We start from the raw sequence: 12,516 nt of genomic DNA on the forward strand, positions 1-12,516 counted from the left end.
GTTTTAAGTCCAAGTCCAATTAGGAGAAAGAAAACATTAGTCCAAATCGGAATAGGATTCGCCCAGATTTACGGTCCTGTCTTGCGACGTGATTTTGGCATTGCGGCGCTCCAAATTGGGAAATTCTATTTCAAAATGAATTGTATAATTTTGAGTTAGCTTTTCAATGGAGCTTGAATCACCTCAATCGGATATCTGAGCTGAAAGTTATGGTCAAAGTACCGAGACATGTTCAGAATCCAATTTTTGCATCCAATCCCATTTGACTTCAATGTGAGAATATCTGAGTTAATCCTTTCCTTTATTTGATTAAACTTAACCATGATTGGCTAAGCTTAACCATATCTTCTAGGTCTTCCCAATTTGCCCTTTAAGCTTGGAATTTTTCCAGAAACGGTTTCTTTTCTTCCAAAAGCCTAAAAAACAAGGAAAATACAAAAAGTAAGTAAAATGGCATAAATTAACAAAACTAAAGGATTAATACATGTAAGTTAAGGGCTAAAAGTATGAATATTTTAGCTCTTATCACACATAAGACAGAGGGCATTCTTGACTATGTTCATTCTGATGTTTGGGGACCAGTGAGGACAGCGTCACGGAGAGGACATATGTATTTTGTGATCTTTATTGATAATTTTTCCATAAAGGTTTGGGTGTACTTCATGCGGCACAAATCAGAAACATTTGCCAAGTTCAAATTGTGGAAAGCTTAAGTGGAGAACCAGACTAGGAAGAAGGTTAAGTGCCTCAGGACAGATAATAGAACTGAGTATACAAACGACAAGTTCAAAGATTTCTATGAGCAGCATGGTATAAAGAGACATTTCACAGTACGCAAGACACCACAACAAAATGGTGTGGCAGAAAGGATGAATAGGTCTATTGCAGAGAGAGCACGATGTCTCAGGTTGAATGCTGGACTTGTAAAGATTTTCTAGGTAGATGCAGTAAGTATGGCATGCTACTTAATCAATAGGTTTCCGAGGGTAGCACTAGATGAGAAAGTTGTAGATGAGGTGTGGACAAGTAATGAGGTAGATTACTCTAGTTTGAGAGTATTTGGTTGTCCAACCTATGTGCACATACCTAGTGAAGAACAGTTGAAGCTTGATCCAAGGTCTAGACAGTGTGTCTTTCTCTAATATGGGAAATGGGTTAAGGGTTACAAGTTTTGGGATCCGAAGGCAAACAAGGCGGTGATCAGTAGAGACGTGGTATTTGATGAAAATTCCATGTTGAAGAGTACTCAAGGTAAAGAGAAGCAGGTGCCAGAAAGCAGTAACAGTGATAAGCAGGTGGTGCAGGTGGAGTTAGAGACTACTGTGCATGAGAACACTTCTCAGGGTACAGAGACCTCTACTTCAGGAGTTAAGGAGCATCACACTATAGCCATAGACACGCCTAAACGCACTATCGGGCCACCAACCAGGTATGGTTTTGAAGACATGGTTTCTTATGCCCTTGTCATCAGTAGCGGAGATCCTACTACCTTTCAAGAGGCTGTCAAGAGCCAAGAGAAGAGCAGATGGGTGGGTGCTATGGCGCAAGAGATGGAGTCTCTACATAAAAACCAAACGTCGGATTTGGTAGAGCTTCCAGAGAGGAAGAGGGCAATAGGATGTAAATGAGTGTTCAAGAAAAAGGAAGCAGTATCAGAAAAAGGGGGAGAAAAGTTCAAGGCCCGCCTAGTAGCAAAGGGTTGATTATGAGGAAATATTTTTCCCAGTGGTTAGACATACTTCCATGAGATCGGTATTGGCGTTGGTAGCTCAACATGACATGGCATTGGAGCAAATGGATGTGAAGACAGCTTTTCTCTATGGTGATTTGGAGGAGCAGATTTACATGGAGCAGCCATAAGGGTTCAGTCAACCTGGACAGGAGCACTTGGTCTGTAAATTGAAGAAGTCACTTTGTGGGCTGAAGTAGTTTCCAAGGCAGTGGTATAAGCGGTTTGACTCCTATATGATCAAAATTGGCTACAGGAGATGTGAGTATGACTGTTGTGTGTATGTGAGGAGCCTTGATGATAACTCATTTATTTTTCTATTACAGTAAGTGGATGATATGCTTGTTGCAGCAAAGCGTATAGTGGAGATCAACAAACTGAAGGTTTTGTTGAGTAGAGAATTTGACATGAAAGATTTAGGCGCAACCAAAAAGATTATTGGGATGGAGATTCGCAGGGACAGAGATGCCAAGAGATTGTAGCTATCTTAGGCTAGCTATGTGAAGAAGGTGTTGGAGAGGTTTAGCATGGAGAATGCGAAACCGGTTAGTACACCTTTGGCGAATCATTTCCATTTGTTTACCTTAGAGTGTCCAAAGACAATTGAAGAAATTGAAGACATGTCTAAGGTCCCATATGCCAGTGCAGTGGGGTGTCTGATGTATACTATGGTATGTACAAGGCTAGATTTGGCTCATGCAGTCAGTGTGGTGAGCAAGTACATGGCGAATTCGGGGAGACAGCACTGGGATGCAGTCAAATGGATTTTCAGATACTTGAAAGGTACTACAGAGTATGACATCACTTTTGTCAGACATAAAAGTGATTTGTCAGTTGTCGGATATGTGGATGTAGATTATGCAGGGGATTTGGATGACAGGAAGTCCACGATTGAGGGGCAATACATGTTGGAGGTCTATGATCCAATCCACGATTGCGATGTCCACGATTGAGGGGCAATACATGTTGGCGGTTGAGGCTGCAAAGGAAGCTTTGTGGCTTACAAGGTTAGTCAGGGTGCTGGGTATTAAGCAAGGCAGAGTGCCATTTACTTGGCAAAGAATCAGGTGTATTATGCGAGAACCAAACACATTGATGTGACATTTCACAAGATCAGGGAATTGGTTGCTATAGGTGAATTGTTACTTAAGAAGATTCACACTTCTGAGAATGCAGCGGATATGTTGACGAAGCCTATTACCACAGACAAGTTCAAGCATTGCTTGGACTTGACAAATGTCTCCAGGTGCTAGAAAGGAGAGGAGGGAAGGTGGCATCCCCAAACATATTAGTTCTAGGCATAGGCCCAATTCTTGATTATTTTCAAACAGGTGAATACTCGCCAAAGTGGAGATTGTTGGAACAAGTGGCTCAAATTCTACTACTAGCCCATTGGGTGTAATTAGTTTATGTGGGCCTGGGGAAAAATAAGTTGTGGAGGGTATTTTGGGGTTTTCCAAAGTACTTATAATTAGAGTTTTTCTATAAATATGTTATGTTGTAACCCTAAATCATCGAATAGTAAAATATAGCCGCATTCTCTCCTGTGAACGTAGGCACATTGCCGAATCACGTAAATCTATGTCTCAACTCTCTCTTGATCTCTCTCCTTTCGATTCCATATTATTCATCATTGTTGTGCACGGTAACAACACCATGGGTCAAACTCTATCTGAACATGGGGATGGACAATGAGAAATGCTATGTGTCAATATTTTTTTTCATATTTTTGCAATCTCATTTTACAAATCAACCATTAGATTTGTGGATTTATGTGGACCCCAGAAGTAGTTGATCTATTAAATTTGCAGAGGAATATGGGTCAAATATGAAGAACTTATTACCTCTAGCATTTATCATGGATAAAAGAGGACAAGGGTATTGATTGGACGGTTTTGTGCCATTTCCTTTTCTTTCTTTTTTTTCTTTTTTTCTTTTTTTTTTTCCTTCTTCTCTCCTAAGGGTGATTTCTAGTTTTAATCATGCTTAAATTGACTTGCTTTCTGGGTGACATAACTACTCTAAAGGATAGTAGCATCCACTCAAGTAAACTTCGGGGATCTTGATCTAGTTTTTTTCTTTTCTTTTCTTCTTTACAGTGGTTTCTAGTTTTAATTATATATGCCTAAATTGACTTGTTTTCGGGGTGACGTACTTTGTTGCTCCACCCATCTAAACTTCGGGTATATTGATAGGTTCAAAACGATTCTGAGCGCTTTTTACCACAAAACGATGTTGATAAGTTCCATTTGGCAAATGTTTTGTTGTGAATTTTTTGTTTGATTAGTAATAAAAAATTATTGATATGACATAATGGTCTTTAACCCTGTGAGAGAAAAAGAAAAAGGAAGTAATTTTAAAAGATTTTTTCTTTTTCTTTGTCTTCCCTAATCGTGGTTTCTAGTTTTAATCGTGCTTAAATTGACTTACTTTTTGGGTGACGTAGGTGCTCCAAGGGACAACAACCTCCACTCAAGTAAACTTCACGGATATTGATCTAGTTTTTTTTTTCTTCTTCTTTTTCTTCTTCTTCTTCTTTAAAAGATAGTTTTTTCTTCTTCTTCTTCTTCTTCTTCTTGTAAGAATTCAATATATATTAAATGCTAATTAACAATAACATTAGCAGCGAAAATAGTTTAATATATATGTACCTCCGGCCATTGCTTTGCTTAAGTGACTTGAAGAACAACTCCACAGCAACCAAACTAAAAACTAAAAAAAATATTGAGAGGTTCTTCTGACCTATGCCTACCAGTGAGTGTCAATTGATGGAATACACAGGTCTTATTTATAGGTAGGTCAGGGGACCCTTAATTAGAGCTGTTACCTTAATTATTCCTCCATCAAGGAATAAAAATCAAATCAATACAGCTAATTGATTCCACAAAATAAAATCTTTAATGAAATCAAATACTTGCTCCACAAGAATTAAATCAGTGATTTAATTCAGAATATTTGATTGATATCAAATACTTGTTCCACAAGAATTAAATCAGTAATTTAATTCAGAATATTTGATTTACACAATAAGCTTTAATTGGAATAAATTATTGAACACCGTAATTTTATTATTACAATAATATATGTGACATAAAGGGACATATTTTAAATGGAATTTCTTACCGTTTCTAGTTTTAATCATGCTTAAATTGACTTGTTTTTGGGCTGGCGTACTTTGGTGCTCCACTCATCTAAACTTGGGGAATATTGATATGTTCAAAACAATTCTGAGTGCTTTTTAGATCTTGATAGATTGCATTTGGCAAATGTTTTGTTGTGAGTTTTTTGTTTGATTAGTAATAAAAAAATTATTTTAGAATTGAGTGTGTATATCGTACCGGTACCTACCATTCGTCCTTGACAATCTACTTTATATTTTTCCAATCATTCAAATATATATATACATATATATATATATATATATATATATATAAGGGAAAATATTCCTCTTCATTTTAATTTTTATTTTTTTTGTGAAATGGAAGATGCTATTTATGTTCAACATTCTATTTTGTTGTATCTAACGGTATATATAAAGCCATGTGATAAATAAGTTGTCACGTTATTTAAAAAATGCATAATATGCACTATTAAATATACAATAAAATAACATCTTAACAACGAAATAACTCCTCTGGATTGGAAATGATCATTGATGTTTTGCATTGAATAGTAATTGGTACAAAATTGGGATCCACTCCATTTGAAACTTAACAAATTTATTTGATGATTTGATTAAATTTTATAGATTTAATTGTTTAGTATCAAGTTAATCATATTATTTTTTTTTTTAACTATTTTTCTTAATTTCTTGGTAATTTTTTAAACCAATTGTTTTATGTTAAACCAAAGGGTGTATATTCATCATTTTTTTTGATTTCATCTAACCCTAAGTCCTAACACTCTCCCTTTGCGGCTTGCCTCCCTGTCACTCTCACTCGTCAATGTGTCTCGCTCCCTCTCACTCTCGGCACATCTCTCCTCGGTGGTGGCTGTCGCCGCTCGCTGGGACTGTCTCTCCTCGCCAGTTGCTGTCTCCGCTTTGTCTTTATCGTCACTCGTTGTCTCTGTCTCGCTATCGTCGCTCACTGTCTCTATTGTTGTTCACTGGTCGCTGTCATCGCTCGTTGTCTCTGTCTGGCTCTCGCCGCTCGCCGTCTCCATTTTGTCTCTTTTTCGCTGCTCTGTCTCTGTAAGGCTTTCTGTTTCTCTGTCTCTCTTATACAATATGTAAGGATTTTTATTTTTTGAGTTGCTATTTGGACGTTTGTGTCATGTTTGGATTTTACATGCCATGATAGGATTTTCTTGGTTTATATTTAACATGTTGTGATTAATATTTATGATTTTTTTTTTAAAATTACAAGTAAATGTAAATTTGGGGTCAAATATTTTTGATTTTTCAAGATGGACTCTTTTTATAGCAATTTAGCCCAAGAAGGCACAAAAAATGCAAAAAACTAATGAGGGTAAAAATTGCTACAATGATCCAAAATAAAAAATAAAAAAAAACCCAAACCTTAAAATTGGTAATATGTTTATCTTGAGAAAGCTCAAAAAAGTCCCAAAATCCCAATTTTGAAAAAGTGGTTATAGCGGGCGGTTACATGTTTTACTAGCCATTAACCAGCGGTTTGTAGCTAATCGCTAAGGCGGTTACCGTTAGCAGTTTTTGCCAATAACTGCTAACCGTAACCACCTTTACACCTCTACTTAATATTAGAGATGAAAAGGCGGGAGATTATTAATCGCCTATTAACTGCTAATCGCATTTAACCGTAAACAGCTTTTGAAGGCAGTTACGGTTAGCAGTTTTAGGTTTTTTTCAAAACCGCTAACCGTTATATATATATATATGAAAGGATGTCGTTTTTGTATTTTAAATTTTAAATATATATAAGATGTATAAAAATCTATAAGCAATGTTGTATATAGTATGATATTATCGTATTACTATAGAAATGACATGTTTTTTTTTTTTTTTTTTTCCTTAAAAAAAAATTAACTAATTTTTTAAATTTTTTCTTTTAAAAATCGGTTAGGGGTTATTAAGTTACTAACCACTAACCGTCTAAGCAGTTACATTTAGCAGTTTTAGTCGATAACCGCTAACCGTAATCGCCTTTTCACCTCTTCTTAAGATATATATGCGAGATGGGACCTAACAATCGAATCGAACCATATACGAGCGGATTCATGAACATTAATTGAGTCAAATTGAATTTATACGAATGTCTACCGTTTAATAATTAAATCTAATTTTATGTTCATGAATAATACATTTAATAATTGAGTTGAGTTTAAACGAGACGAACCGAGTATGTGCATAGTAGCATGGCTCGTTTGCGTTTGCAACCCCAGATAAGGCAGTAACATACCATCTCGTGGGCGTGTCTAGCAAAGCTCTTTGAGCCGCCGGTGTGAACCATTTTTTATTTGGCACGTCCTTCTTTGTTTTTCTTGGACTTTTTCTACATTGTCAAACAATTAGTGGACAAATACCTATAATTTTTGTACAACGTGGTCGTCAGTTAGTGGAGGAGTTATAGTGGAAGACTTCTTTAGGAAAAGTCATTGCCATGTCTGTCAAAGGGAGATCTAGGAATTGTCAGCGAGGACTTCTGTTGGAAAAATATTCCTTTTCAAGGCTCCAATAAAATCATCACATTTTAAATATATTAATAATATGAAGGGACATTCTAGCGAGCTGGTTCTTCTTCTAGTGTCCAATAATCATTGCGGAATTGCAACGAAGGACTCTGTGAGGACTTGAACCCTCCACCAAGTTGTCCATTGACCCAAGTCAATATTGAAAAGAACATAAATCCTTTGAGATTAATAAAGATTAAATTAGAAAAAAATATAATTTAGCCCTCAAACTATCAGTCATTCACAGTTTGACTCTTAATGTTAAAAAAGTACTAAAATCACCTCCATTAGTCATCACCGCCTAATAGAATGAAAAATTCAATACGATGTCCTTTTGACAAGGTTAAATTACTAAAATACCCTTTAAAAAAAAATCAATTTTAAGGACCCCAAATCATTTTCTGACAACCATTAATTGAGTGACACTTCATCTTATAACAAGTTAAAAAATGTTGTTGAATACACCTGATTAAAACATTCTAGCCTTATCATCACGACTGAAAACTAATTCCATTCAACCTCAAGCTGAAAACCATGGCCGCCCATCACCCGCCAGCCCATCGCCGACGCTGGAATACGCCGCCACCGCACAGACAAAGAACCACCGCCACCGTCCAGGTCAATACGACCGACCCAATTCGATCTCCACCGCCCACCGGCCAGATTAGAACCCCCTTACCAGTCCACCGCCTAGCCCACCACCCAGATTCAAACCCCACCGCCCATGCCCAGATTCGTATTCCACCTTCTCTAATCAGACACCCACTTTCTCTGTTTTTGGTAGATGCTGTTTTTTCTTCTTTTGGTTGCTGAACATGCTGATCAAGTTTACTTGTCAGTTGTCAATCAGATGATTCGGATTGTATTATAGATTTTACGATTTGGGTATGCTAAAAAGATAGACTTTTTTGGTGTCCTTTCGATGCAAGATTGTTTATGATTGTGACCCATGTTCTAAGTTTTGAAGGATGGGTGTTGGAATTCGCTTGCTTGCCAAGTGCCAACTGATTATGGTTAACATCCAGAGCCAAAAGGTTAATGCAATTTGACATTGACCAAGTCAAATGAACTAAGTCTCCGCAGTGACTCTGGGAGTTCTCACTAAAATCAACCAATTTTAGAACAGAACAATCTCCAATATCCTCCAGGAGCTTCCTGGAGAACTGGTTCTTGCTTTAATTTATTGCTCTCAAATCATAGAAAGCTTCAATTCGTTCAGGAACTCTCCCTCCAGCAAATTATCAGACAAATCAAGCACCTGAAGCCCCCATAAAAACCATATTCCTGCTGGCAATTTCTCAGAAAATTTCCAGTGAGATTGTTTCCAACAAAAAATTTCTCAGAAACCGCTCTCTGAAAAGGGCCATTTGGGATCGACCCATAGAATCTGAACCACCGTTTTTTAATTTTTTTTTTTTTTTTTTTTCTCAAAAGGGCATTTTACTAACTTAACCATGCCCAAAATGATGTCGTATTGAATTTTTCATCTTATTTGACGGTAATGACTAATAGAGTGGCCAAATTGCAATTGATTGGTAACTTGGGGAGCTACTTAATTACTTTTTGAACATTATAGGGCTAAATCGTAAATGACTAGTAGTTTGGGGGGCTAAATTATATTTTTCCAATTAAATTATCTTAAATTCAGGAATTTGAAGATAATTTGATAAGACTGAAGTTAAAAAATAAAAAAATAAAAAAATAAAAATTGATTAGGGCTATATTGGATTCAAATTATCTATATGCTCTATAAATATATGTAGTCCTTTGTATTGTAAACTTATCAAGAAAAGATGTAGTAAAAAATACTTTTAACATGTAGAGGTAGACTATAAGCTGAACTATTTAAAATCTGTGTTTCCTCTCTTTCTTTTTTATCTCTCTACATTTTATTGAAGTTTCTATAAACATGGGTCTAACCCTATCCCAACATGGGGATGGATACTGAGAAATACTATGTATCAATATTGTTTTTCTATATTTTCCCCATCTCATCATCTTACAAATTAACCATTAGATTTGTGGACTTATGTGAACCCCACATAAGTTAATGGTGGACCTCATAAATTTAATGATTGATCTATTTAATTTATAAGGGATTAGAGGTCAAATATGGAGAACTTATTGACGTTATAGCATTTCTCATGGATAATAGAGGACAAGGGTGCTGAGTGGACGGTTTTATGTCGTTTCCTAGTTTTTCTTTTCCTTTTTTTTTTTTTTTCTTTTTCTCTCCTAAGATGGTTTCTAGTTTTAATCATGCTTAAATTGACTTGCTTTTTGGGTGACGTAGGTGCTCCAAAGGACAACAGCCTCCACCCAAGTAAACTTCGGGGATCTTGATCTAGTTTTTTTTTTTTTTTTTCTTCTTCTTCTTGAGAGTTGTTCTAGTTTGAATCATTCTTAAATTGACTCGCTTTCGGGGTGACGTACGTTGGTGCTCCACTTATCTAAACTTAGGGGATATTGATATGTTCAAAAGAATTCTGAGTGCTTTTTACAACAAAACGATCTTGATAAGTTCCGTTTGGGAAATGTTTTGTTGTAAGTTTTTTGTTTGATTAGGAATAAAAAATTCTTTGAGAATTGAGTGTATATACCGCACTGGTTCCTGCCATCTGTCCTCGACAATCTACTTTATATTTTTCAATTATTCAATATATATATATAAAACTTGTAAGGGAAAATAATCCTCTTCGTTTTTATTTTTATTTTTTGTGGAATGAAAGATACTATTTTATGTTCGACTTTTTATTTTGTTATATCTAACAGTATATATAAAGCCATGTGATAAATATGTTGTCACATCATTTAAAAATGCATAATATACACTATTAGATATACAATAAAATAACATCTTAACAACGAAATAATGCCTCTCAAATTCATTGAAATGGAAATGATCATTGTCCGTTGTTAAGACAAGAGAAATGCCGTCAATGTTTTGCATTGAAAAGTAATTGGTCAAAATCGGGATCCATTGCGTTTGAAACTTAACAAATTTATTGTATGATTTGCATAAATTTTATAGATTTAATGGTGCATATGGTAGTGATAGTATACAATGAATATGTTATTTTAATTCTTTTATGACATGGCACCATATAATTAGATCAATGTTAAATTAATCTCAAAGGTAAAAAAAAGATTGTTTCTATTTTACTTCAAGTAATGCTATTCTTAAGTCATTTCCATTAATTAAGGTAACTCTATATATATATGAACCAAACATAATGCCGCGAGTCCCTAATTAAATAGAAGTTATAGAGGTAGACTATAACCTGAACTATTTAAAATCTGTGTTTCATCCCTTTCTTTTATCTCTTTGTATTTTATTTAAGTTTCTATAACCATGTGTTGGAACAAGTGGCTCATATTCTACTACTAGCCCATTGGGCGTAATTAGTTTATGTGAGCCTGGAGATAAATAAGTTGTGGGGGGTATTTTGTGGTTTTTCAAAGTACTTATAATTAGAGTTTTCCTATAAATATGTTATGCTGTAACCCTAAATCATTGAATAGTAAAATATAACCGCACTCTCTCCTGTGGACGTAGGCACATTGCCAAATCACGTAAATCTGTGTCTCAACTCTCTCTTAATCTCTATCTTTTCGATTCCATATTATTCATCATTGTTGTGCACGGTAACAACAATTGGTATCAGAGCCTAATTATACGATGGCTAGGATTGGCATATCTTCTGCGAAATTCAATGTGATGAAGTTCGATGGATCCGGTAATTTTGGGTTATGGCAGAGACGTGTCAAGGATTTGTTGGTACAACAAGAGATGGTGAAGGTGTTATATGGGACGAAACCAGAAGGGATGGCAGACATAGATTGGAAGGAACTTGAGGTGAAAGCGGTGGCTACTATTCGGCTTTGTCTAGGAGATGACATGATGTATCATGTCATGGACGAATAATCTCCAGCAGCAGTTTGGTTGAAATTGGAAAGTCGGTACATGTCAAAGTCATTGGCGAACAAGCTCTATCTAAAGCAGCGGTTGTACGGCTTGAAGATGGCGGAGGGCTCGGATCTGATCCAACACATCAACACATTCAATTAGATAATTAGAGATCTGAAGAGGGTTGATGCTATTGAGTTCACTCCCATGTTCTCCTACGTATGAGAAATTGGTTACAACTCTGACATGGGGGAAAGAGTCCTTGGAGTTAGAAGACGTTACGGGAGCCTTGTTGGCTTTTCATTAGAGGAAGAAAATCAATGATGAAAGTTCTCAAGGAGAAGGGCTAGTTGTAAAGGGTAACCAAGAGCGTGGAATAAGCATTAACAAGGGTGGTTCAAATGGCAAGAATCCTCGGTCAAAGTCGAGGAGGAGGAAGGACATTATCTGTTATAAATGCAAAAAGAAAGGGCACATGAAGTGGGATTGTCTAGACTGGAAGAAGAAAAAGGACGACTAGAATGAAGGTTCCTCAAATCTATGAACAGTTAGCGGTTTTAACCGATAACCGCTAATCGTAACCGCCTTTTCACCTCTTCTTAACATATATACACGAGATGGGACCTAACAATCAAATCGAACCATATGCGAGCGAATACGAATGTCTAGTGTTTAATAATCAAATCTAATTTTATGTTCATGAATGATACATTTAATAATTGAGTTGAGTTTAATCGAGCCGAACCGAGTATGTGCATAGTAGCATGGCTCGTTTGTGTTTGCAACCCTAGATAAGGCAGTAACATACCATCTCGAGGGCGTGTCTAGCAAAGCTCTTTGAGCCGCCAGTGTGAACCATTTTTTATTTGGCCCGACCTTCTTTGTTTTTCTTGGACTTTTTCTACGTTGTCAAACAATTAGTGGACAAATACCTATAATTTTTGTACAACGTGGTCGTCAGTTAGTGGAGGACTTCTTTTGGAAAAGTCATTGCCATGTCTGTCAAAGGGAGATCGCGGAATTGTTAGGGAGGACTTCTGTTGGAAAAATATTCATAGTATAGAAATTTTATAGATTTAATGGTGTATAGGTACCATAGTATAGAAAGAATATGTTACCGTATTATTTTAATTCTTTTAGGAAATGGCACCACATAAAGATTGTTTCTATTTTACTTCAAGTAATGCTATTCTTAAGTAGTTTCTATTAATTAATGGGACTCTATATATAT

The sequence above is a fragment of the Corylus avellana genome, chromosome ca2 (genome assembly GCF_901000735.1).
Source record: "Corylus avellana chromosome ca2, CavTom2PMs-1.0".
NCBI lineage: Eukaryota > Viridiplantae > Streptophyta > Magnoliopsida > Fagales > Betulaceae > Corylus > Corylus avellana.